The following is a 26518-nucleotide window of genomic DNA, read 5'->3' on the forward strand; positions in this document are numbered from 1 at the left end:
ATTAGTATGCAGCAAGAGGTGCTAAAAGTAATTAGTCTCTGTCAGAGGATGAAAGACAGACACAGCTGTACTCAGCTAGGCAGAGATGCAGGGCCTCAGGAATCACTTAAAAGGAGCCTCTATCTTAAACATTGGCAGCTCCCACATCACAGAGTTCCTGAGGCAGTCCAGTATCCTGGGCAAAGGATGGTGGATTCAGGTGCATCACAGTGGCTCAGGACGTTTTAGCACATCAGCTCCTTCATTGAGAGAGTGGCCAAACTTATGGAAAGCCATATGCACAGCACCTGAACTCTGTGCAGGAACAGCGCATTGACATACAGAGGATGCATGCCATGCTATGTAGGATGGATGAATCTGTGGTGCTGATGGTGCAGGAAGGTTTGGAGATGTTGCCAGTTTTTTCCAAGCTGGTGTCCCCACTCCCCAACCCCCTCCCCCACTCCCCTCCAGCCACTTAGGGTGCCATCCAAAGAGTGAGCATGTCACCGGGGAAGAAGAGGGTGTCATCCCTCAGAAAGTGCCTTCTGAATCCACTGCCTCCTCGGCCCTTCTGAATGAGGCACAATCTGTGCAGCAAGGCTAAATGATGAAGGCTGCCCCTGCAATAATGCAGGTGCAGTAGTTTGTGGATGCGCCCCCATGGGCAATGGGGGCAATAAATGCTGGGCCCAACCAGCGACACCCATCACTCACGAATGAGTAAAAAAAAACCATACCCACTTAAAGGTGTACCGCAGCACCCTGCAAACCTCCCCAGTTTGCCTATGGAAGAATCTTCATGCTTGAAGTCTGATCAGTTCTATAAAATGTCTTACGTTTATAGCTGTGTTATTTCTCACTTATTTATTTTTCTGATTTATTTTTACAGATCAAGGTGAGATTTTATTATATTGGCTGCCCCATATTAATATGGAGCAACTCCAAATCAGACATCATCTGGGTTAAATGCAGAGGAAAATTCCTTTCACGAGCCCTTGATCGTTTAGTTGATAAAACTTACATACATAAAATAGTGCTCTAAATTGTTGGGTCATCAACCTAATTTCTTTCTTCAAATTAAACACTAGCTGCATCTATAACTAGATTTGTAAATTATAAAGGTAATTCTTGAAGCATTCAGAATTGTCTTTTAAAAAGATTGCAATGTGGCATGTTTTGCTTTGGCACATAACATTCACTCTTGTTTCTCATTCTTTCCAATTTTAGCCCATCCACCGTATGAAAGATATACCCACGGGGTAACACCGCAGTGATGATCTATTCATGAAGACCAGGAACTTGGCACTCATGACTTCTATTAGTCTTCAACATAGATCTGCAGGTAGTTATGACTCAACCATATCATTTAGTCTTACTAATCGCACTGTTCCCTGATTATGAATTTAGGTGTAATAGAAACTGTGCTGTGTGGGAGTGCACAGTTGCTTTTATTTCACATGTGACAATGATGCACTGATATAATTTCTGGGTCAGATGTAAATGCTCCGATTGCATCCTGAAGCACTCACACTCCAGCGGATCTGACTACAGTGTGCCAAAAACAGCTCATTTCCAATGATAGATGCGCGGCAGTGATAACTGTCAGCGTTACATCAATGATGATACTCCTTATATCAAGAAAACATGAACAAATAGCTGTGAAGTGGAGAGACTGAATTTACATCAGCCTTCCTTCTATGGAAAAACATAAACTAAAACATAGTAAGCTTGTGTCAGAAATATATTGCAGCGTATTTATTTTCCATGATGACTGATTAAGATGTCTTTTGTTCAGGGCTTTTTGTTCCCTTATTGTTTTCTGGCAGAATGGACTTACCTCACATTAACTTGATCTTTCTCTACACCCTAGCTATGACTGTAACACTACTGCACTTTTCTCCTCTCCTTCTCTATGCACGTAATTCTTTGTCTGTATAGTGTGCAAGAAACTATATTTCTCACTGTATATTAATAAGTGTGACAATAATAAATCAAATCAAATTAGATGAATTGAAATGAATACAGTAAATATAATGCAGAAATTAAAGCCATTCCTCCCAGATGAACATGACTGCTATCAAAAATAACAGGGTAGTTGCTGTCAGCGATTTGTTTTGATGGGATATAAGGATTATTCTGTGTGTCTTTAATCTTTTCAACCTCCACTAAAATTTTCAAGACTCATAGCTGAGTCTCAAGGCAAAAGCTGACCCCTGCAACAATATCCTCTTCTGGTGGGTGTTGATTCTCAGTAGGGTGCAGTGGTTATGCAAATTGCAGTGCAAGAGTCTGGCAATTTCTTTTATGGCATAAATATCTATCAAGTAAGCTGAGGGGCTCTGGCACATTCCAGAGAGAAGGAAGTGGTCCAGACCCTAAAGGACCATGGGTAGTGGCAGTTCACTTGGCTGCCCTTTTAGTTAAGGAATGGTTAATAATTCATGAGTAATCTCGGTCAGACACCTGGAATATTTTGCTTTCACTGCTGCTTCTAAAAGTCTAGTTAAACTGCAAAGGGAGCCTTGGGAGGAAAGAGCATTGAAAGGTTTGTAACATTCTGTCAAAAGAAGTTGACCTATTTGCACATTCTGGTTCACTGAGTAGCCATGCCACCTGGAGCGATACTGAGCAATGCAGAATAATTCCTCCAGCATCTAGCTCATTCCTTATGTGATAGTCGTATGTTAGCAGGTTTGTTTTACCACCCAGGGCTAATCTTTAGTGTCCTCACCTGACACCCATGCACTTTCTAGCTGAGGTGACATTTACTGCTCTGATTTATCCTGGCTAAGTTCAGGCAACTTAACACAGAACAGGGTGGAAGCTGACAGTTCTGTGCAAATTACCATGCTGGATGGTATATTTATTTATGAAGGCAGTAAAATGGAATAAACATTTTAGTGTCCTTTCCACTCATCCCAGATCCCCTTCTCAATGCTGTTTACCTAGATATTTGTAACATTAGATTTAACGAGCTGCAGGTGAATAAATAACTATTTTTTAATCTCCCATGCTTCTGCAGTTTACTCCTTCTTATAAATTGTTGCTGCATCATGACAAATTCTACAACTAAAAGGGGGCATGGTGGCACAGTAGTTAGCACTGCTGCCTCACAGCGCCAGGAACCCAGGTTCAATTCTGGCCTTGGGTGACTGTCAGTGTGGAGTTTACACATTCTTCCCTTGTCTGTGTGAGTTTCTTCCGGTGCTCTGGTTTCCTCCTACAGTCCAAGGATTTGCAGATGAGGTGAATTGGCGTGATAAATTGCCTCTTAATGTCCAGAGATGCATAAGTTAGGGGGATTAGCAGGGTAATTACATGGGGTCACAGGGATAAGGCCTGGGTAAGATGCTGTCTCAGAGAATCAGTGCAGACTCAATGGGCTGAATGGCCTTCTTCTGCACTGTTGGGATTCTATTCTAAATGGGCCAGGCAGGTGGGCTTTGATAATCCTTCATCATTCCAATCATCACAACGATGTGTTTTCCTCAGGCAATTTGATCATTTAAAAAGGTGTGATCATTCCAGACCTGATCAGGTGATTTATTTTGCAATGATTATACATTTGCAACTTCTGGCCCATTGGGCTAGGTGAAAATCTGGGTGATTTACTTCCATGCTGTGTCACTAACTAACATTAGCTGCTCGTGCATGATGCATGTTAGTGGGTTTTTGGGCAACAAGCTGCAAGTGTAGCCTTGCTGGGATTGGTAGCTGACAGGGGCCAGTATGGTAAACATACATAGCAAAACTGGAATTGCTGGAATACGAGCGTTATCTTGTTGGGAGGGAAGAATTGCTCTGGTAACTGTGTGATAACATCATGTGAACAGAATTGACTTCTTATGACTTCTCTCCACTTCTGTCCACATTGTGACCAGAACAATTTTAACCATATGACTAGCAGCCTTTGTCACCAGGTGATAGGCCGCCTTCTGGCTAACATATATCAGGAACGTGGGAATGTTGACTTTGGGTGGAATATTGGCCCTCCCTGTGCAGTCTGGTGGTGAGGAGGATATAATCAATCAGGGGTTTGGCTGGTAAGGCACCCTGATTAAGCCTATTGCAGGAAAGCTCATGGAGGACCACCCATTGAGGGCTTTAAGTGGGCAAAATGCCCGCTTAAGACACTCATCTTGCCAGTGCTGGTATTAACCAAATGGCAGGCAGGCCAATTGCCGTGCAGCAATCATGGTGGGGGGAACTCTTATTCAAAGGCACTCAGTGCCTGATTGAGAGAACCAGCATCAGGAAGGAGGGGAGTGGGGGTCACTGAGAACCATCCTCTGCCCTTGCTGCCTGCTGCCCACTTCCCCCACAATGACCCCCTTCCTTCCATCACTCACCCCTGTGGCTGAGTCACCCCTGATCCCAGTGGGTGACTCCACAGTGATGCTGCTAAATACAGAAGAGCTGCCAGCCTCTTGGTGGGTGAGCCTTTGTCCCAGGAACAGGAGGGGAAAATGTGTGAAGTTTTGTCAGAATTTCCAAAAGCACTGTACCCTTGGAGAGAGAGGGCAGCAGTAAATCACCAACATGAGTGCCAAGATGTCACTGGTATTTATGCTCATGTCCAACTCCATGGATAACATGGCCACTGCATGGAGAATCAGACACAACAGCAACCAATTGTATCATAAGCATAGACATGGGTCAAGGGTGGAGGAGGAAAAACACATTGTTGGGATGGCAGCGTGGGCTCATTGGGCCAAGGGGCCTGTTTCCCGTGCTGTGTTGTTCTTCGTTCTTTATTCTGGCCCAGACCACTAGCTTGCAACTCAGGACTGAACTTAATGGGACCTCCAGGAACAGGCAGGGGAGGCCACAGGAAGGCAAGGGAAGGCAGCAAGGTTGAAGTACTCATCACCTTCCCGATGCCATAGAATTCTATCTGGGAAGGCTTGCCTTTCTGTTCCAAGCCAAACTGAAGCCCTTAAGTGGACAACTAAAGACCACTTCCACCACTGGCAAAATGTCAGCAATGGGTGGACCATGTGGGAAGACCACTTAGTCAACACTGGCAAACTTCCTGGGGGCTCAGAGGTGGAGGAGGATCCTTTAAATTGGATACCAGTTGGCAATAATCATCTCCATGGTCACAAACCCACCCCTTCAGCCCTTACCAATCACACCAGCAGCCTGACTGGCTTTGGCGACCCTGATCCCATTTACCTTCTTTCAAGGGCAGTTGGTTGGTAGTTTGTTCTCTCAGCTGTGTGCAGTCCTAGCAGTGGTCCACAAATTACCTCTCCACTGGCCAATTTTCTGTTGGTCAATTCTCCAGTGGCATCTCCCCATTGGACATCTCTCTGCTGGACACCTCTCCGCAGGTCACCTACCCACCAAGCATCCCTCCACTGGGCATCCACCTTCTCTGTTTTGCCTCTCAGTTGCTGGACTCTTTCACCCAGGCTCTCCCCTCTGCCTTATTCCCAAAACCCTGCACATTTACCATGGCCAATCCACTTAACCTGCACATTTTTAGAATATGGGAGGAAACTCAAGCACCCGGATAGACACCCACGTGGAAAGGGATAGAATGTGCAAACTCCACACAGACTGTCACCCAAGGCTGGAATCGAACTCGAGTTCCTGGCACTGTGAGACAGTGGTGCTAACTATTGTGCCATCATGCTGCCCCTGTGCAGTTACAGTGCTGTGACCAGCAGGCTGCAGATACATTGCAGCTGTTATTGCCTGGTCATCTTAGCCCTCATCTGAGGTCCAATCTCAGGCTGGCATCCATATTTGTGCGATAGTATGAAACTCAACATGTAGAAAATAACTTCTCAGTACAAGTGCTGTGAACAAACCTTTCCCACCAATAGGTAAAAAAGCAGTTGTGAGTCCTGACTAGAAACTAACACATTTGCCTGAGGTTGATTCAAACTCTTCAGTTGCAGCTGTCTGCCTTGCTTTGAAGAAGTATAGGAAAAGTAATGGAGCTGATGTTAAAGTTGGAAGAACATTTAGCATGTGATAATTGATAATCTGCCTATCCCAAGGGGTTTGCTCTTACCCAATCCAATGAGCTCATATGAAATGTGTAAGTCAGCAGGTTGGAGCTGGCTTCCCTGCTGCACTGCAAACCTTGGCGTTTTTTTACCAACCTACTTGTATCCAAATCCACCCATGTCTGCAGATTTAAATTCAGCCCAAAGTTCATCTTCACCATGAATGTTGGATGCTCAGTTCCTTCCATTTCAATAAGACCTCTGGTCCTCAGAATATTCCTCCTATTGTATTGAAGATATGCAATTTTTGAACTTACCATTTATAATGACTTTATCAAGGCCCATGAGGTTGCTGTCTTGGAGTATGAGCTCCCTAATTGAGGTTGTATGGTTTGCTGTGTTGTACTAATGCTTGTAGATTTGTAAATTATGATTTGTAAATTGAGGTGCATTTAGAAGGCAATGCCCTGGAAAACTATAACAGACAATGAACCCTTCCTAAATAGAAGGTAGTAATTCCAGGTTATTGATAAATGGATGGTGTTTGCCATTAAAAATGTATCTTTCATATTTGTAGTTTGAATATTTGTAACTATTTTGTAATAATGTATTTGTAATAAATAAAAGAAATCCCTATTTGAGGTCATCAAAGATGTAAAAACACATCAAAAGATGTCTCTGATTGAGGTAATGATTAACTGCTCAATCAGAGAGTCTCATCTGTATGTACCAGGAGGAGTGTCAGGGCTACTGACACTCCGGATTCTAACTGTGTACCTGAAGCACTCTTAGGTGTGGAATTGAGTTTGTAAATAAAAGGACACTGAAGGGACACCGACCCCTGAGGAGTTATTTCACAGGAAACCAATAGAGCCAAATTAAAATTAGAAAAACGTTTAGCATATGGTAGTTGACAATCCAGCTGTTCCCAAGATGTCCAAAGGTTCAATCTTTATTCAGTCCCTGTTCCTTTCTGTTTGAAAATTTGTTGCTGCTCGCCTATCTCAATGGAGGGACAGCAATTTAATCTTTGAGGTCTTATCCTATTAACTTTATATTGATAGGTTGTAAATTGATGGAAGCTGCTGTTAACTCTTCAATGGCTGCAAGTCACATAAGCTCATAAATATCAGTGAACATAACAGTGCTTGGCATTTGAAATGGAAAACCTGGCAATGACATTGCAAGGCATGAATGCAACCAAGAAACGTGGAAGGCGCTTACAAAAAAATGACTAAAATCTTCCCCAGATCAAAAGATCTGGTCATTTTGATTTGTTACAGATAAGGAAATGGACAAGCTGCAGAAAAAGGTTTTGGATTGGGGAAAGCAAATTTTAGTAAAATAAGACAGGATCTGGCCAAGGTAGACTAATAACAGCTACTAATCAGAAAATCTACAGAAGAGCAGTAGGGGGCAATCAGAAAGGAAATGTGGAGGGTGCAAGACCAGCATGTTCCCTCTAGGCTGATAGGTTGGAATAACAAGCCCAGAGAACCATGGATGACCACAGATATCCAGGATACAATGAGAAGGAAAAGGAAGGCGTTTAAAAAGTACAAGGGGAACAAATCAGTGGAGGCATTAGAAAGGTATAGAAAGCGCAGGGTGGACCTCAAGAAAGCAATTCTGAATGCAAAGAGGGGATATGAAAAAGCTCTGCTGGTAAGAAATCCCAAGATATTTTATAAGTATTTCAATGGGAAGAGGATAATCTGGGAAAGAGTAGGGCCCATTAGGGACCAAGGAGGCAATCAGTGGATGGAGCCAGAGGACGTTAGTAAAGTGTTGAATGAATACTTCACATCTGTCTTCATCCAAGAGAATGAGGATTATGGATGGAATTCAGGGAGAGAGACTGTGAGGTTCTTAAGCAAATTGGCAAAGGGAAGGACAAGATATTGGAGATGTTGGCAAACTTAAAGTGCATAAATCTCCAGGTCCAGGTGAATTGTGCCCTAGGTTGCGGTGGGAGGCAAGGGATTCGCTGAACAAAATTTTCAATTCCTTCTAGCTAGCGGGAAGTGCCAGGCGACTGGAGAACAGCTAATGTAGTTCTGTTATTTAAGAAGGGTTGTAGAGAAATACCAGGGAACTACAGACCAGTGAGTCTCACATCAGTGGTAAGGAAACTATTAGAGAAATTTCTGAAGTAGAGCATCTTGGAGAGACAAAGCTTGATCAGGGATAGTCAGCATTGTCAGATGGTGGTCATGCCCAACAAACGATTGAATTTTTTGGGAAGGTGACCAGGTGTGTAGACAAGGGTGCAGTCGATGTAGTTTATATGGATTTCATTTGACAAGATTCCACATGGGAGACTTGTAAAGAAGGTAAATTCACAAGAGATAGAAGGTAATTTGATAAAGTGAATTCAAAATTGGCTCAGTTGTAGGAGACAGAGAGTGAAGATAGAAAGCTGCTTTTGTGACTGGAAGCCAGTGTCCAGTGGCGTACCAGAGGGATCTGTGTTGGGCTTCCTATTATTTGTCATTTATATAAATGACATTGATGATTATGTGGGTGGTAGGAATAGTAAGTTTGCGGATAACACAAAGATTGAACAGATGGTTAACAGTGAGGCAGTGTACCTTGGGCTACAAGAAGATAGAGATGGAATGGGCAGATAAGTGGCAGATGGAATTTAACCCTGAAAAGTGAGATGATACATTTTGGAAGGAGTAATTTGACAAGAAGGTACTCAATGAATGTTAAGACACTTGGGAGTTCTGTGGAACAAGGGAACCTTGGCACATTTGTCCACAGATCTCCGAAAGCGGAAGGACATGTTAGTAGGGTGGTGAAAAAGGCATATGGGACATTTGCCTTTATCAATCGAGGCATCAATTACAAAATTAGGGAAGTCATGTTGGAGTTGCATAGAACTTTGTTGAGACTACAGCTAGAGTACTGTGTGCAGTTCTGGTCACCACATTATCAGAAGGATGTGGTTGCACTGGAGGAGGTGCGGAGGAGATTCACCAGGATGCTGCTGGGGTGGAACATTTAAGTCATGAAGAGAGGTTGGGTAGGCTTGGGTTGTTTTCATTGGAGCAAAGAAAACTGAGAGGCGACCTGATTGAGGTGTATAAGATTATGAGAGATATTCACAAAGTGGAGCAGCTGTTCCCCTTAGTTGATGGGTCACTCATGAGGGGACATAGGTTCAAGGTGAGGGACAGGAGGTTTAGGGGGATATGAGGAAAAGCTTTTTATCCAGAGGGTGATGATGGTCTGAAATGCACTGCCTGGGAGGGTTCTGCAGGCATGTTGCCTGATATCTTTTAAAAAGTGTCTGGATGAGCACTTGGTACATCATAACGTTCTGGGCTATGGGGGTCCAGTGCTGGCAGATGGGAGTAGGTGGGTGTTCAGGTGTTTCTAATGTGTTGGTGCAGGCTTGATAGCCAAATGGCCTCTTCTGCATTTATGATTCTATGATTAGAAAAGGAAACTTACTGCATTCAAATAGAAGATCCTTCAGACTCCCATTACAGTGTCCACTATTTTCTTAGATTATTCGTAGGTTTTCATCTCTACTTCTCATTCCAATATTGATCACTCTTTGTATGAGGAATTTCTTGATGTCGATCCTAAATTTGATAGTTTTGTCCACTTGTCATACTCTCATAATTTAGTTTGAAGTAATGTTCTGCATTTAGTTTATCAATCACATTTATTATCTCCATAAAATCACCTCTCAGTCTTTTCAAGGTTGAAAAGTCCAATTTTTCTCTACTGTTTCTTCATAACTGAGATTGCTGGAAGTGTGGCTAAGTCCTGTAACTCTTCCCTAAATAGCTTTCATGGTTTGTGTCTTAGACATCAGAACTGAACGCGGTACAAGTACTCAAGCATTTGATATTGAGCAGTGTCTACTGACTATATGGTTCAGTATCAAACAAAACTTGTTTCTGATCACTATCTAGTGATCCCTGTTGAAAATACCTGCACCCGTGAATATTGGGTGAAGGTGAAATTTGACTCACCTGTGAATAATACCTCCCAAGGTGAAAGTCTTGTCAACATTCAGTGTCTAGATTTGTGAATGATAAATGCTCGCTTGAGTACACCTATGGAACAATACCAGACCCAACGGGATTCACTGTCTTTCAGAACAAGCGAGAAGTGAGAAAATATCAGGTGGAAGTATTTTAAGAAGTTGGCAGACGAAGCAACATTTATTTCCACAATTCGTTGAGCTTCTAAGAAAGTGGAAGTTACAAAGAAAAAGGAGGCCCAAAGCAGCTATCAGACTGAATCCTGCATATTTCTGCACTTTAATAGGTTAAAAGTTATCTAATTCTGCTTAATAAAACCTGATGAGCATTCTGTGTGCCAGAACCTACTGCACTGGGTTTAAGTGCCAGCAAACTGTAAAAAATCCTTACATAACACATCATGAAGTACAAGTGGCTCACTTCAAAGAAATACCATTAACACATGCATCACGCTCTACATGATTTCCAAAGCATTCCTTTTTCCCTAACACTGCCAGTACCTTTCTCAATCCATCTCTTAAGTCTTTATCCTTACTCCTATTCTTCAACCCTTATTCTTTTCACTCAGTAAATGGCTTGTGATTAAAATAAACATGATTGACAAGTTTTCTTTGCTGCACTCAAAACACCTGTGAAATTCTAATCCAATGAAATGGTAAATATAATGGTGAAAACAAACCAATCTGATATGAGGGAAAACATGGGCACAATCTTCTGTACTTGTTGTGCCAGTCAATCAGCATGGCGAGCCCAGAAATTCGCTTTGCATTTGGTCTCATGGGCAATCTTCCCGGCCCTGTTTTGCCGACAAGATCATCTTTACACCCAGAAAGAGCATGAAGCCCATTTTCACAGGGTTGAATATATTTCAATCCTATTGGCACATCCGGGATGGCATCTTCCAGCTGCCCAGACGCTCCCCACACCCCCTCGCTTGTGAAAGGTCACGCTGGTGAGAATCTCTTCTGGGCTCCACCTAGGGGGTGGTAGAATGGCAGTGTGCGCAATGATGAGGGGCTTTAGCGAGGTGCCACGGGAACTCTGCATTGGGGAGGGGGGTATGTCCTGATGCCCCAGTTGGCGGATTCAAAAGCCTGACATGACAAAGCCAGGATTTCCCACCTTTGTAGTGGCAGAACCCAGAGTTTTGTCAGCCCAGCCTTTCATTGGGACTTAGCAAATCTGGCAGCAGGCTGGGCTGGAAAATCCTGCCCGAAGTAACATCAGCTGCATATTATTACTATCGCTATATCTATTGTGCCTTACTCTGCCCCTTGAGTGGAGACAACAGTGCTAACCATTGTGCCATCAAGCTGCCCTGTGCCCAGTGCCTTCAATTGCTATCTTTGTTCAGAACTTCTTTGTTTGGGGCGAGGGGGGGATTGCAGGGGAGTGACCGCCTCCTTCCATCCCTGGGCATTAGGATGTCCCTCCTTTAAACTACATAGTGGGCTTAAGCAGCCAGCCAGCGTAATATTACATTTACTAATTGATCGTGGGTGGGTCAGGAAACGCAGCAAACCCAGTTCCAGCCACCAAGTGCATATGTCGTGTGTGAAATTCCACCCCTGACAGTTGTCCAATAACCTTAAATGGAAAACATTAGTGTGGCTATTGTGTGAGGACAAGGTTGGGTTCAGCTATGTCCTGTCTGATTGAATATCCTGCCAGTGCTAGAGGAAAAAGAGCGACAATAACATAATAAAGAAAAGGATGTATTGAACAGTAAATCCATTAAGGTGATGGAGCAGCCAATAATGTTATGAAAGTATTAAAGACACTGCTACAACATAAACCAAAATCCCTTGAAAAGAACTATTGAAGTTTGTACGTACTGCATTTGGTTCGCTAATGCACCATTTAGAAATATCAGTATAAACAGCGCAAAGCGTGACCATTCAATTTAACTCTGTATCAGTTCTCTGCCAGATGGTTTGGTAATCATTTCAAGTGTCTTTAAATTGGCATTTTCAAAACGTAATTGAAGCAATGCAAATGTAATTATGCATTATTGGTAGTGCTTATGATTTAATCTTTAACTACTCAGCTTAAAATTCTAAGTTGTAAATTATTAGCACAAACTGATTCAGCTCCAAAAGGTGAATGAAATGTATTGGTCAATGTGGCATATATAAATCGTCAAACAGACTATGACGGTTCCAGATTTGGACAGTTGTGCAATCTATTGATATAATTGATCTCAGCTGCTGAGGCAATGGAGAAAATGAGTTAGAGGAAAATGGCTTTCACCATAATGTCCAAATTTGGGATTCTTCCCTCTAAAGTTAATTGGCTAAGCTATGTTTAGGAAAATCACCCATTGTTTTAAGCTTTCAGGATTCTAGGCTCTTCAATCTGAGCATAAGTTTCACTGCATTCTACTGGGGTGAACCATAGAGACTTGCTGCATTTATCTCTATATTACTCTTTCCTCTCCCTCTCTGTCTCTGTCTTGGATCCTTGCATTTTGACACTGTGCGAGAGGTTCAGTGGTATTAAAAGAAAACATCATGAAAGCCAATCCTAAATGGCTTTCTATGCACTGCTCCCTTTCCAAGCCCAACCTCAGGACAATGTGAATCACATGGACCTTGTATCCAGATAGCAATGCCAATTAGCTATGCTTTAGTCTCCTAATATCATTCTATCTTGAAATTAAATGGACATCTTTAAGCATAGCTGCTTATAAGACCTGAAATTCCTGAAACCTTCCTAGAACCAACCTTGGAGACTGAATATTATGTTCCACGTGCCTCATTCCCTCTCACCTTGATGCTAGACAACTGGGCACAGATACAAGGCAATGGAGTGCAAGTCAGAACACATATCCAGTATCACATCAGTGAGCGACTAGGTCTGGCCCTCCAGGATAATTGGCAGTCTCTCAATGAAGGAAGTCACATAACCAGAGTACTCTTCACTGTCTGTTCCAATGTGCACAACCTATCCTGCCACATCTCCATGTACCTCGTGCTGTTTGTCCAGCATGATGATGCATCTTCCCGGGGTGCACATGCATGTACACACACACACACACACACACACACACACACACACACAAATGGTAACCAGTGTCTCACCCTCAGCCCTTTCAAAATTGAGACACACAGGAGAGAGCTATGGGTCCCTAAAACCTCACCACCCCAGGGTTGTCCTTCAGCTCCTCCACACCAATGATCCTGCACCATTGATTACTACCAACTACAATCTCTGACAATGTATCAGCAACTGAATCCTTTGGCAATTACATTGTTAAGCCAATTGCAGTGTTAAAGACAGGTGATGAGCAATAGTTCAACTATAAATATCACAGGTCAAAATCATGTGGTAGGATCCCTCAAAAGGCTTAAAGGCATAGGGCATTGAGCTGGTAAACCACAAATCTAGGGTAATATTCTGGGTCGCTATGTTGAATCCCACCACAGTAGATGGTTTCAACTAAAAAAAAAACAAAGTTGTGAAGCAAGCTTAAGTTGGGGGCTGAAGCTTAGGGTGAAGTGTCCTGTAAGGTGTCCAAGCAGCCGCTGACTGAAGTCACCTTGACACTGCCCAAGGCGGGAAAGCAATGTTGCAGGCAGACCTACTCCACTTATGTATGGACCCAGGTCCACTCTTCCACCAGGATCTTGTCCAGTGTCATGAGTTGCTTTGTTGTTGATATTTTTGAGCACATTGTCTCCGAGATCTCAAACCTCATTCGCTACAACAAACGCTACACAATGACAGCCAGGGAGCTTCACAGTATTGTCTGCCACATGCTGCCTAGGGAACTGGCCAAACACAACATCCCTGAAGGCACAAAAGTGGTCATCAAATACACCAACTCTATTAGGATGACCATACTAAAGATATAAATGGACAGAGCTGGAACATTTAGCTGTGGGAGAACAGAAAGAGGCTGCTACTTTGCTGACCTGTTACATAAATACACCTGCTCAAACTGAAAGACAAGCTTCAGACTTATTCTTCCTCTACTTGCAATGAATCAGATGAAAAACCTTCTCCTTCACAGGGCTAAACATGACGGGTATGACAGTGCTCCTCCAATCCTTGACCTCTTCTGGGTATTATGTGTTCTAGTCTCCCAGAAACAAAAAGAAACATTGTAATGAATATTCTCTGGAAAAATCATGCGCTCATTTTTGTGCCCAACCTATATGTTGTCAGCAGCCAAAACTTCTCCATGATCCTTGCAAACTAACAGTTCTTCAGACCACTTCCCGAGAATCCCCTAGTGCCATCTCTTACAGGGCAAAATTGGCTGACCAGTTGCTTACAAGCCTTGTTTGCTTCAAGTGACCAGATGAAGAATTTTGGAGTTTTAAAATTGGCCTTTATTGCAGTCATGATGTACAGATGCCAGCATTGGACTGGGGTAAACACAGTAAGAAGTCTCACAACACTAGGTTAAAGTCCAACAGGTTTATTTGGCAGCAGAAGCTTTTAGAGCGCTGCTCCCTCATCGGGTGAGTCAGCATCAGGGGTGTGGATCAGGTGCAGGAAGGTTGGATTAGAAAGGGCACCTGGATATCCCGGGGCTAACATGGACAATATGGGCTGAATGGCCTCATTGTGTTGTAATTTTTCTATAGTCTATCACACAGACAGATATACTTCCAGATTTAATTGTAAGTAATTAGTATATGCCAATCAGAGATGTACCTTTGCATAGGAGTTATCTATACCCACTCACAACCGTTGATTAGGTTTACATCATGCATAGGGTATGAATACAATTAACCAATTACAATCTGTGCACATCTACTTGGATATAATATCCAATTAGTGAAAAGGATTGCGCATGCTATCGAGATTGATTTGCTACTGTCTACAACTTGTGATTAACTCAACAGCTTGTGTTGATTTGTGGATATCAATTATCCTTCCTGTCCATGCTTTATAAATTCTCCCAAGCTAGAGAAGTTCAAAGATAGTATTGCCTCCCTACATTATATTTTAGACCATTTGGTAGTCCTTGTTTACAGTCCACAGCTTGTATGATATTCAGCTAAAACAAATTATTTAACTCTTTCACGGAGCATAATTAGTAGTATGGCTACTATCTCCCTTCACCATCCATTATGGCAAGTTTGCTGCATGCAGCCTTGACCTAAACATTAAGACAATTTCACACTTGACAAAATCAAATCTTCACACCCTCCTATTTCATTCCATCTGCAAAATGGTTGCACACTCACCTTTGATGATCATTGGAGCTCATATTCAGTCTCTTATAGCATCACAGCCAGGATCTTTGGCTTTTGACATTCTCTGCAAGCTCTGTCCATGTGTCTTTGGTCTCATGGGATGACACATCTTTCGTTGGCCATGAAGATCTCCTGTTCAGCACACACAGCCTGGAGGAGGACTCACAGAGAGTCACTGTTGAAAAGTGGGGCTGTCCATAGTCTGGATCCCTCCAATTGTCCTTTCTCTATTATCCCTGGCAGCTGAGATGGTGGAAATGATGATGTGGAGATGCCGGCGTTGGACTGGGGTAAACACAGTAAGAAGCCTCACAACACCAGGTTAAAGTCCAACCAGTTTACTTGATAGTAAACCCACAAGCTTTCGGAAACGCTGTTCCACACACCTGACGAAGGAATAGCGTTTCCGAAAGCTTGTGGATTTATTATCAAATAAACTGGTTGGACTTTAACCTAGTGTTGTGAGACTTCTTACTGTGGTGGAAATGGTCAGTTTAACTTGCCTTTTCTTTGCAGAGATGGACAGAGCTGAAGGGTATTGCTTTGTATTGGGTATTGAAGGATATTTGATTGCTTTTCTGAAAGCTTTATATTAAGAAGGTGGATGGAGCAGGTATTCTCGGGTGTTTATTTCTTCTCTAGGAAGGGTTCTGAATGAGACACTGTTGGCAAATTAGAAAATACATGCCCTTATAAAATACAGCTGCTCCAATGTTTCAATGGATTTAATGGTCTTCTTTCAATCCAGATCTTCTTGCCAAGATGGGTTTCTCTTCCAGTTCATGGCCTGACCCATCTACCACCTAGATCGCCATCCCCCCTCCCCACCCACTTCACAAAGCTAGTTGCCTGCGCTCCTGTTGGATGGCGACCAGTTGATCACAATGCATTTTTTAAGCATGATGTTACAGGAGTGAATGGATCATGCACTGCTGGGTCTACCTTCCTCATTCCCCACTGTGTAACATAAAAATCAGCCCTAACAGGCTGACCTCCAACATTCACACAGTTGCTTTTGCCATCATCTGCAGGTTGAACACCTTGCACCTTCTTCACAGTGAAACAATCTGGGCTGTCCTTTCATTTCTAGCCTGCTTTCAACAGAATGCAGAACGGGTCATTCTTCCATTTCAGCTTGAATTAAAAACAGTATCAAACATAACAGCCCCAACATTGTGGGGGCCTATACGCTTATGAGTGTTGCCTATCTCCAGTGTTCTTGCAGAGTAAGACATACGCTCATCAAGCATTCTGTGACGCCTTTCAGAAAATATTTCAGATCCTTCACAATCTCACTCCTGATGCTGAAACCAATCCTGCCTCTCTACATCTGAAGGCAGTGCTCCAACGAAAGTGTTTCCTGCTTCTCTTTCTCCAATCTGGCGTTCTCCTGTTAGTCGTGGCTCACTATGGGCAGACATGGCTACACCAAATTACTGCAGCTGCTGGAATCTGAAACAAAAACAGAAAATGCTGGAAAATCTCAACAAGTCTGACAGCATCTGTGGAAAGAGAACAGAGGTAATGTTTTGAGGCTGGATGATTTTTCATCAGAGTCTTTGTTCTCCCTCTATGTTCCCTGGCTAATGGCTGAATGGCTTTCAAGTCTACTGTTGGTTTGACAATCAAGCAGGGTGTAGACATTCCAGGAGGTCACTGCCATGGTTGGTGACTGGGTGTTTGTTTTTGCTTCCTTCTGTTGTTTCTTGCCTCTGGGTTGAGTTGCTTCCAGCCCTGGTTATTCCTGGTAACCCAGGAAGCAGGCTGACTTTAGGCCTCCTGCTGTCATCCTGTCCGTTGAAACCTAGCCAATCCTACATCTCCAAGTATAGCAGCTGGAGTTAAATGTCGAACAGCCGTTTGGTGAAGGAGGAGACTAGAAGCCAATCTTAACTGAGTTTAGATTTAATCACAAAATGAAACATTTTCCACTGCTTAACTACTAATCCTACTCAGCACCTCAGTGTCAATATGTGTCTCTATATATATACTCACATAACAAATACCCTTCACCATTTATCCTCACCTCAATTTATACAATTAACAGCTCGATCATTACATAATACTGCCTGACGCTGGTGCTGCTTCCAAGCACATTGAGCAATGAACTATCATCTCAGGACTGGTTAGGTGCCAGTTGAAGACTATGAGTGGAATTTTCTCATCCTGCCTGCCACGGGAATCGTAGTGGGCAGGACATGAATCATGCAAAGGTCCGTTGACTTCGGGCAGGATTCTCCAGGCTTGGGGCGAGCACAGCCAGAGCGCTGTGCTCACCCAGTCCAAAGATGTGCGGGTTAGGTTGATTGGCCATGCTAAAATTGCCCCTTAGTGTCCAGGGATACGTAGGTTAGAGGGATTAATGGGTAAATGTGTAGGGATATGGGGGTAGGGCCTGGGTGGGATTGTGGTCGGTGCAGACTCAATGGGCCGAAGGGCCTCTTTCTGCACTGTAGGGTTCTATGATTCTATGATTCTAAATCCTATTTTATGACTTCCAGTTGTTTCACCCACTTCCCATCACTATGGAACTTGGCTGTGTGTCTATAGATGACACTTTACAGCTTAACCTATGTTCAGGAATCCAGTTATAGTGGAGAAAGGATGCATTTTGTCTTGGCTGTTTTTGCATGATCCCAGAGGGGAGGAGGATCCAATACATTTATTCAGCCTGGTAGCTGCAGTGGATGGTCACTAAAGGGTGTTTCTTAGCCTTAACCACAGTCTGCACTGTGGGCAGGATTTTCCACCTCAACAGTGGCAGGCATCTTTGCTGACGGTTGGGGAAAATTTGCAAAGCAGTTAAAAGTCAATGACTCTCAAAATTTTCCCATCTTACTCACAACAACACCCACCACTGACAGTACTAGAAAACCCAATGGGCATTGACATATCCACTGAAAGTCCCACATACCTGCTGATGTGGCCTTCCATACCACAATGGATTTTGTTTCCAACATCTGTCCCTCCACTGAGAGGTTATCAGCTTTCACCATGAGAAGGGGTGGGCATGGGACTTCAAATGCAAGGCCATAGATCCAGAGGACTTCAGTCAGAAATCAGCCACTTTTCTCGAATGAGACCTAAACTAGGGTCCTTTGGTACAGGGAAGAGCATGAGGATTGCTCATAGCATCATTTATAATGGGGGTGAATTTTTAGAAAGGCTATCCCACTCATCTGTCTTAACTTTGGTAGAAGATCCAGGAAAGCCTGAGAGAAGCCATAAATACTTAGGCAGTTGCTGCAAGGTTACTGCAGATTTCTTGCCAAAGTTGGAAAATCAGAAGAACATCTGCAGAAATTCAACCCCAATGTGTTTAATAGCATTGAATCAGTAATTCATCATGGTGTTATTCACTGTACATGATCTGCCATCAGTAACAATGATAAAGTAAGTGTTAACATTTATTTAAAAAGATTTTAAAAAATAGATTTGAATGATCATTGTGCTTGCTCTCTTGTTGTGTTTATCTGGTAAGTTGAGACCATGAACTTTGACATTCATAGAATAAATCTGGACTGCTACTATTGAATTTTAGATTTCAGGCTTCTAAAGTTCAGTATTAAAGCATGTTATTAAGTGCTGCCGTCTATCAACACTAACTGTCACAGTACACACATGCAGGGTGGGCCCTTTGGCAGGTTGCCTGAGTGCTGGGCTTGCTTATGGAAAGTCTGCCCCATAATGAGTCACCATATTCCGGAAAGGAAGGGTAAGAAGAACGATACTGGGGAAACACTGAGGAAAAACACAGAGAGATAAAAATAAATCTCATGCCCTTCAATATTTTAACAAGAACAACAACAACTTGAATTTAAATAGCACTCTTACATCATAAAGGTGCTTCACAGGAGCACTATCAAACTAAATTAAATACCGAGCCTCATGAGGAGATATTAGGGCAGCTGGCCCAATGTTTTGTCAAAGATAGAGGTTTTAAGAAGTGTTTTAAAGGAAGTGGGTGAGATAGAGAAACAAAAGATTTAGAGAGAAAATTCCAGAGCAAATGACATTGGCTTCCGAAGACATGGCCATCGAAAGTGGAGTGATTAAAGTTGGGGTGCTCAAGATCAAACTTGGAAGGGTGTAGATATAAAGACATACACACATAAGAAGTTTGAGTAAACCATATGGTCTTTCAAGCCTGCTCCTCCATTCAATACAATCAAGGCTAATCTTCCACCACAACTCCACTTTCCCATCCAACCCCATATTCCTTGTTTCCCTGAGAGACCAAAGATCTATTTATGGAGAATGCGCACCCCTCTGAGGGACAGAATTCCAACCCTCGGAATGAAGACATTTTTCCTCACCTCAGATCTAAGTGTTTGACTGCTTATCCTGAGACAATACCCTGGTGTTCAAAATTCCCCAGTTAGGGCTAACAAACTCTCAGTGTTTACCCTGTCAAGTCTCTTCAAAATCTTATATATTTCAATTAGATCACCTTTCATTTTCCTAAACTCCGGTCAGTATGGGCCAAATCTACTCAGCCACTTAAAATAGGACAGTCAGAGTGAGCAGAGAAGTAGATTTGAACTTCCTGTCCAGTAATCCCCTCTGGCCTCAAACCTGACTGAGTGAGTGTTGTATGTTTCACTGCATTTGTCCCTCTCCCAAGTGCGAGGGACTTTATACCTCATAAGGCAGGGTAGCTCTCCATTACTGATGCCCCTGCTCTGCTCTTGCAGCCTGGCTTCTCCCAAAGCAGGACACTAGGACCTCATAGTTGCACCCAGTACTATCCCTCTGTTGTGAGCACATCACACTGAGTTTGCAGCTCCCAAAAGCACAGGGCACCCACACAGCTACTGTTTGAACAGTAACCCAGCATGGAGGAACTGGGAAGCAATGGCATGCTTGGCAGCCAGCACATCCCCTCAGAACAAGAGGTGACTCCATATGCAGGGAATGAAAGGCCCCTAAGCTATCCTCCCCATCCCTCCCCACCCAATGGCGACAATGATCCTCCGATCCATTCTCCCTGGTGCCCCATGATTGTTAGACTGCCCAAGAAGATATTTCCCTCTGAGGTGACCGCACAGTTATGTAGACCTTCTGTAAATGGGGCAGATGTGATGTCACGCGGGTGCCAGCTGAATACTTGATCGGCCTCACTATCTGGAGTGAGTGCTCGCTAATGACATATTGATGTATTCAAATTAGATTTGCACCCTTCACTGGTATGTTCCACATCACTCCACTGTTGGCTCAAACTCAAAAAACACAATCTCATTGACGGGAATCATGTCTTTCTGAACTCTCCGCAGTTTGAGTCTGCCCTACCATTCCTGCAATCAGAGAGAGTGGACTCAATAGATATTTGGAGATTGAGTCTTTGATCAAACCAACAGACAAGTGAGAAATTGGAAGCAGGAAACAAAACCAAATTGATGCCTGGCAATAATAAACTTGAATAAAGGTTTTCTTGTGGTTTTCAATGCAAAGTTCTAAAAATACCTAAAATTAAGACAATTGCCTTCTTAGAACAGAATGACATAACTTGGGACAGTTTAAAAGCTCTCTCTATTGAAGAGCTAAGGAGTGTGCGTAGACATTTAGAGATAAACATACATTCAAAAACTAGGAAATCCAAAAATGTTAACATTTGAGACCAACCAATTTGAAATTGAATTTGATGAACCAGAGTCAGGCTTAGAATTTGAAACGAATGGCTGAGGTACAATTGGAACAGTGGAGACTAGAAGTGGAATTCCAAGAAAAAGAAAAGGAAAGAGAGAGACAAGAATGGAGGGGAGAGGAGAAAATTCTTGGTATGAGGGACCAGAAACTCCAAGGTATATTCTGAAGTTAACATACTTTTTTTTGATTTTGGCATTATGGCGAGCGTACAATATTTTGCTCCATGTATGATTCGATTGACCCAGTGGGAAGCTTTTATCAAAACAAACTTTATTTAAAAACAGTTAGGGTATAACAAATAATTAGCATGACTTTAACCAAGTAATTACTTAAACATGACAAAGTATAATTCTTAATAGCTATCCATCTCTACTGTTCCAATTTAAGCAATATCCCCATAGACATAAATCCTACTTCAGAACCAATTAGCACCAAAAACAGAATTGCTCTTGTGGATGTTGGATTTCCAGCCTTTTAACTCCTTTGGACAGATACAAAAAGGCACCTGCCTTCTGACTCCCATAAGCAGCTTCCAGAGAAAGAGCTAACTTTGCAATCCAGAACTTCAGAGAAAGAGACCTATCTTAAGAACAAAAGGGTGGCTAGGGGTAAAATCGGTCCTCTCAGGGACAGACGTGGAGAATTGTGCTTAGAGGCAGAGGGAATGGGGGAGGTCCTGAATGAATACTTTGCATCAGTATTCACAAAGGAGAGGGGCCTGATGTCTAGTATGGTCATTGAGGGAGCAGTAGACCGATTGAAAGATCTGTTGATTACGAGGGAAGAAGTGTTAGGGCTTTTAGAGGGCATTAAGACCAATAAATCTCCAGGGCCTGATTGCATTTATCCTAGGCTGCTTAGAGAGGCGAGGGATGAGTTTGCTGGGCCTCTGACGCGAATCTTTGTCTCTTCTTTGGACACAGGTGAGGTCCCAGAGGACTGGAGGATAGCTAATGTGGTACCGTTGTTTAAAAAGGGTAGGAGGGATAGCCCGGGTAACTATAGGCCGGTGAGCTTAACGTCAGTGGTAGGTAAGTTGTTGGAGAGGATTCTTAGGGATAGGATGTATGCGCACTTGGAGCGTTGCAATCTGATTAAGGATACGCAGCATGGCTTTGTCAAGGGGAAGTCTTGCCTTACGAATCTGGTAGAATTCTTTGAGGAGGTGACAAAAACCGTTGACGAAGGACGAGCCGTTGATGTCGTCTATATGGATTTCAGTAAGGCGTTTGACAAAATCCCTCATGGTAGGTTGGTACAGAAGATTAAAGCTCATGGGATATGTGGTCAGGTATCTAGATGGGTAGAGAACTGGCTTGCAAAGAGGAGTCGGAGAGTAGTTGTGGAGGGGTCTTTTTCTAGCTGGAGGTCTGTCACTAGTGGTGTGCCGCAGGGCTCAGTACTGGGACCTCTTCTCTTTGTAGTGTATATAAATGATTTGGAAGAGGGAGTAGGTGGTGTGACCAGCAAATTTGCTGATGACTCCAAGATGGCTGGATTGGCAGGCAGTGAGGAGCAGTGTCTGGCAATACAGCAGGATATTGATAGGCTGGTTGATTGGGCAGATACGTGGCAAATGGAGTTTAATCCGGATAAACTTGAGGTGATGCATTTTGGCCGGAATAATGTAGGGGGCAGTTATATGATAAAGGGTAAGCCTGTAAGGACTATAGAGTTGCAGCGAGACCTGGGGGTGCAAGTGCACAAGTCTTTGAAGGTGGCAGTGCAAGTGGAGAGTGTGGTGAAGAAAGCCTATGGTATGTTAGCCTTTATAGGAAGGGGTATAGAATATAAGAGCTGGAGTCTAATGTTGCAGTTGTACAGAATGTTGGTTAGGCCGCATTTGGAGTACTGCGTACAGTTCTGGTCACCTTACTACCAGAAGGACGTGGAGACTCTGGAGAGAGTGCAGAGGAGGTTTATCAGGATGTTGCCTGGTATGGAAGGACTGGGCTATGAGGAAAGGTTGAAGAAATTGGGGCTCTTTTCCCTTGAAAGACGCCGACTGAGGGGGGATCTAATAGAGGTATATAAGATTATGAAGGGTATAGATAGAGTAAACAGAGGTAAGCTATTTCCTATAATAGAGTCACGTAGGACAAGGGGCCATGGACTTAAGGTGAGGGGGCAGAGGTACAACACAGATATTAGAGGGAGGTTTTTCACACAGAGGGTAGTGGGGGTATGGAATGCTCTGCCAAGTAAGGTGGTGGAAGCAAACACGCTAGAGTCCTTTAAGAGTAACTTAGACAGGCACATGATTGAGTTGGAGATGGGTGGATATAGGAGAACCTTTAATTAAGGGTCATTAGTATTGGGGTGTCCCTAGAAATGTAAATGGGTATAGTATGATAATAATGTTGTTCTCTTTTCATTCACAGGTTTTAAGTCGGTCCACCTCGTGTCCAACGAGGGGCATACACGCGATGGGTCGTACTGGCGCTGCTCTTGGTTGTTCGAGATTGGCCTAGTGCTTCATGTCGTTAGTGTGTGCCTAAACTGGACAAGATACTGGGCAGACGACAGCTCAGTGCCTATCGCTGATTGCTGTGCAGACACATGGATTTGGGCCGGTGTCTGTGGTAGTTTGCGCATTCTCCCCGTGCTTGCGTGGGTTTTCTCCGGGTGCTCCGGTTTCCTCCCACACCCCAAAGATGTGCTGTTTGGCTGATTGGCAGGAATAAATTGTCCCTAAATCAGTTTTCCCTCAATCTGGATGGCCATAAAACATTAGATAGGGGTCATGGGTAGAGAGGTGGTGCTGAGATGGCAGCGTGAGCTCGTTGGGCCGAAGGGCCTGTTTCCCAGGCTGATTTTGTTCTTTGTTCTTTGTTCTTTATTTTCTGCAGGTCCTGGTCTCCAAGCTCCAGAGTGACACAAAGCTACTTCTTCTCTCTGCAGCTCCCAAACAGCAACTGAACTGGGTTTCTTTCCCTGAGCCTAGCCCTGCTCAATCACATGACATTACTTGTCAATCAACCTAATCAAGTCCCACTCTAAAAAATCCCATGGAAAAACACTAAAATAACAAGTCTGCAGTAGTCCAGATTAAAACAAATATTGTAGAAATTAAGATAAATTATGTTGCTACAGTAACATCGGGGATTTACTGTACGGACAAAATGGCACTAAAATTTATGACCACATGCTAAAAAAATTCCTGCAAAAGAAAAATGACACAAATACATTTCTTAAAAGCAAAGTATCATCATACAGTAAACAAGGAAGAGAATTAAGACAGGTTGAAGTGTGTAGGGAAAGATTCACGGTACCATGTGAAGACACTGCTAATGAGGGAACTAGCGCTAACTCAGCACCAAGTACTGAATCCTTAAAGTTCACCCAAATAATACCAAAATTCTGTGAAAGAGGTGCGGAAGCATTTTTCATCTCATTTTAAAGATTGCCAAATAATTGAAGTGGACAATGAAGGGCTGGATAGGAAGAATCAAACTAAAAGCAAGTTCGACAGGTACAGCGCAAGAATCAGAGTGAGAAATCTCACCCGCGTGGGATGTATCAGCCTTGGTAAGGGACGAGCAGCCCCGATTCCTCCCAATGAGGATTATTCTTTATTGTCTGATGAGAATTTGTTAAACAAGGAGGTGACCTAAAAGTTGTCCTGAGTGTACACAAATTGGTATCAGAAACATACCACAAAAAATCTAACTCTTTAAAAATGGCTTAAACAAAGTTTTATCAAATTTGAAAATGTTAACTTGCTTTCAACAGTGAATCTGGGCACTTAAGATAGAAAAAGCTTCTTAGATGCAAATCTCATCAAGGAGTTCAAAAACTGCCTTCCCCCTTCCATCGAAACCCACATGAAAGAACAGAGAGTTTCCTCAGCTAGACAGGCAATCCTTATAATCTGACAATGAGTTAACCCACAGACCCTCTAACTCAAAGCAAACTGAGATCTGGTCATTCATACAGGCTAGGGAGAGATAAGAGGAAGGTAGATGAAGTTGAAGCAGGTTTGAGTGAAAGGAGTGTAATAACTTTTAACACACTTCTACAAGATGAAATCAAGATGATATACTGTAGGAGGCTGCTTAGTGTGCTTTTAGTATGCGAAGTAATGTCACGTAAGGCATGCCAGAAAACCAATAAGAAGCATGGCAGTCAAGACAATGAGTGGGGCCATGAAGATTGTGAGCCTGTTTTCAAATGTGACTGAATGCCTCCAGGCTCTTGTATTTCGAAGAAAAATAACTCCTAGGTTTTTCTAAAAAGCCAGAAAATGAGATCAATATTCTCAAAGATATTGGTTGTTCGTAAACTCTGTTTGTCGCAGGACACGGCAATTTTCTGCTTAAAGGTACAGTGAATACTACTCTGCTGGTTAAGGTACTCACTAGTGAATGTGTAGACATCTCTTTACTAACCTCATAACAAGTTCAAACTGCAGGTAACTTTTATTAATGGTGGGAGTGAATCCAGGCTTGCCCATGTCAATGTATCAGCAGGTACATGCTTTGGCAATGACGTTGGTAAGCTAATTGCCTTATTAAAGACAAGTGATGATTATTGCCTCAACCTCCAAAAGTGTATAAATGGACACAGCTGGGGTATGGGAGACAAAAGGAGTTTGGATCTCTATTGAGCTGTAAAAAGAATAAACTCGTTGAAGATAAAATGCAAGCTGCTGAATTATTCCTCCACCATGTAACAGCATTAAGATTATTTTGGTAGCTGAGGATGAACATTAAGCCTTGATAATTAGTTGTTTCAAAAGTTATGTGTTGGATTTTCTGGCTGCATTTGCTCCAAGATCAGAAAGTCCCACCCAGGCCTATGGATCTTTGCATGGTCTTGTCCCACCCACAATGATTCCCATGACAGGCAGGATGGGAAATTTCTACCTTTTGTCTTCACTCTCTGAAGGAAAAGAAGTCTATTGCTGTTGACAAATTTAAGTAACAGGATGGCAGAAGGAAGGTGCAAAATCTGAAGCTTTGATTATCCATTGAGTTTCTGTGAGACTGAACCGTTTCAACAAGGTGGAAATGTGGATACGGGTTACTGCTTTACTCTAGAAGAAGCAAGGTATGGCATTCTTATTGCCAAGAAAAGCTAGGATTAGTAGCAAAGTGTTTTCAGAAATGGATGTGAATAATATGGATAATGAAAAGGAATTGGAACTTTCTGTTGAAGTTTTTGGTTAAATTTTACAATAAAGATGGGTTATTAAAAGCATATGAAGCATGGTCAACTTTTGATAGATTTAAGAAAACAGATGATTAGTCCATGGAGGAATATATTATGGACTTTGATAAATGGTATAAGAGAACTGAAGAGAATTGAGCTTGAAATCCTGGAATCTGCATTGGCATTGAAGTTTTTTGACTGTACACGTAATTCTTATGATGGACTTCCGGTATTGGCAAGAGTTCAGTTCCACAGTAAAGACACACTCCTAGACTGCTGCCCTAAAAAAACGTTTTGAAAGGACAGCAATTTCCTATCAGGTACAGGCAACTTTGAGGTAAAGTGAAGGTTGGAGGATTTGATTGTGGCCGAGTTTTAGGGTCAACAAAACATTAAATCCAGATTCCAATTCAAAGATAACATTACTGATAGGCATTCTGAAAATGGTCATATTTTTAACCCACATGAGAATTGAGACAAAAACAGGTCTGGCTGGTGACTGTAGATACTTACATCCAAGAAATGCAAAGGATATGTTATCGATGTTATCGGTGATTCTAAATAGCATTATGCA

Source organism: Carcharhinus amblyrhynchos, chromosome 10 (assembly GCF_965287045.1).
Source record: "Carcharhinus amblyrhynchos chromosome 10, sCarAmb.v2.hapA, whole genome shotgun sequence".
NCBI classification, from domain to species: Eukaryota; Metazoa; Chordata; class Chondrichthyes; order Carcharhiniformes; family Carcharhinidae; genus Carcharhinus; species Carcharhinus amblyrhynchos.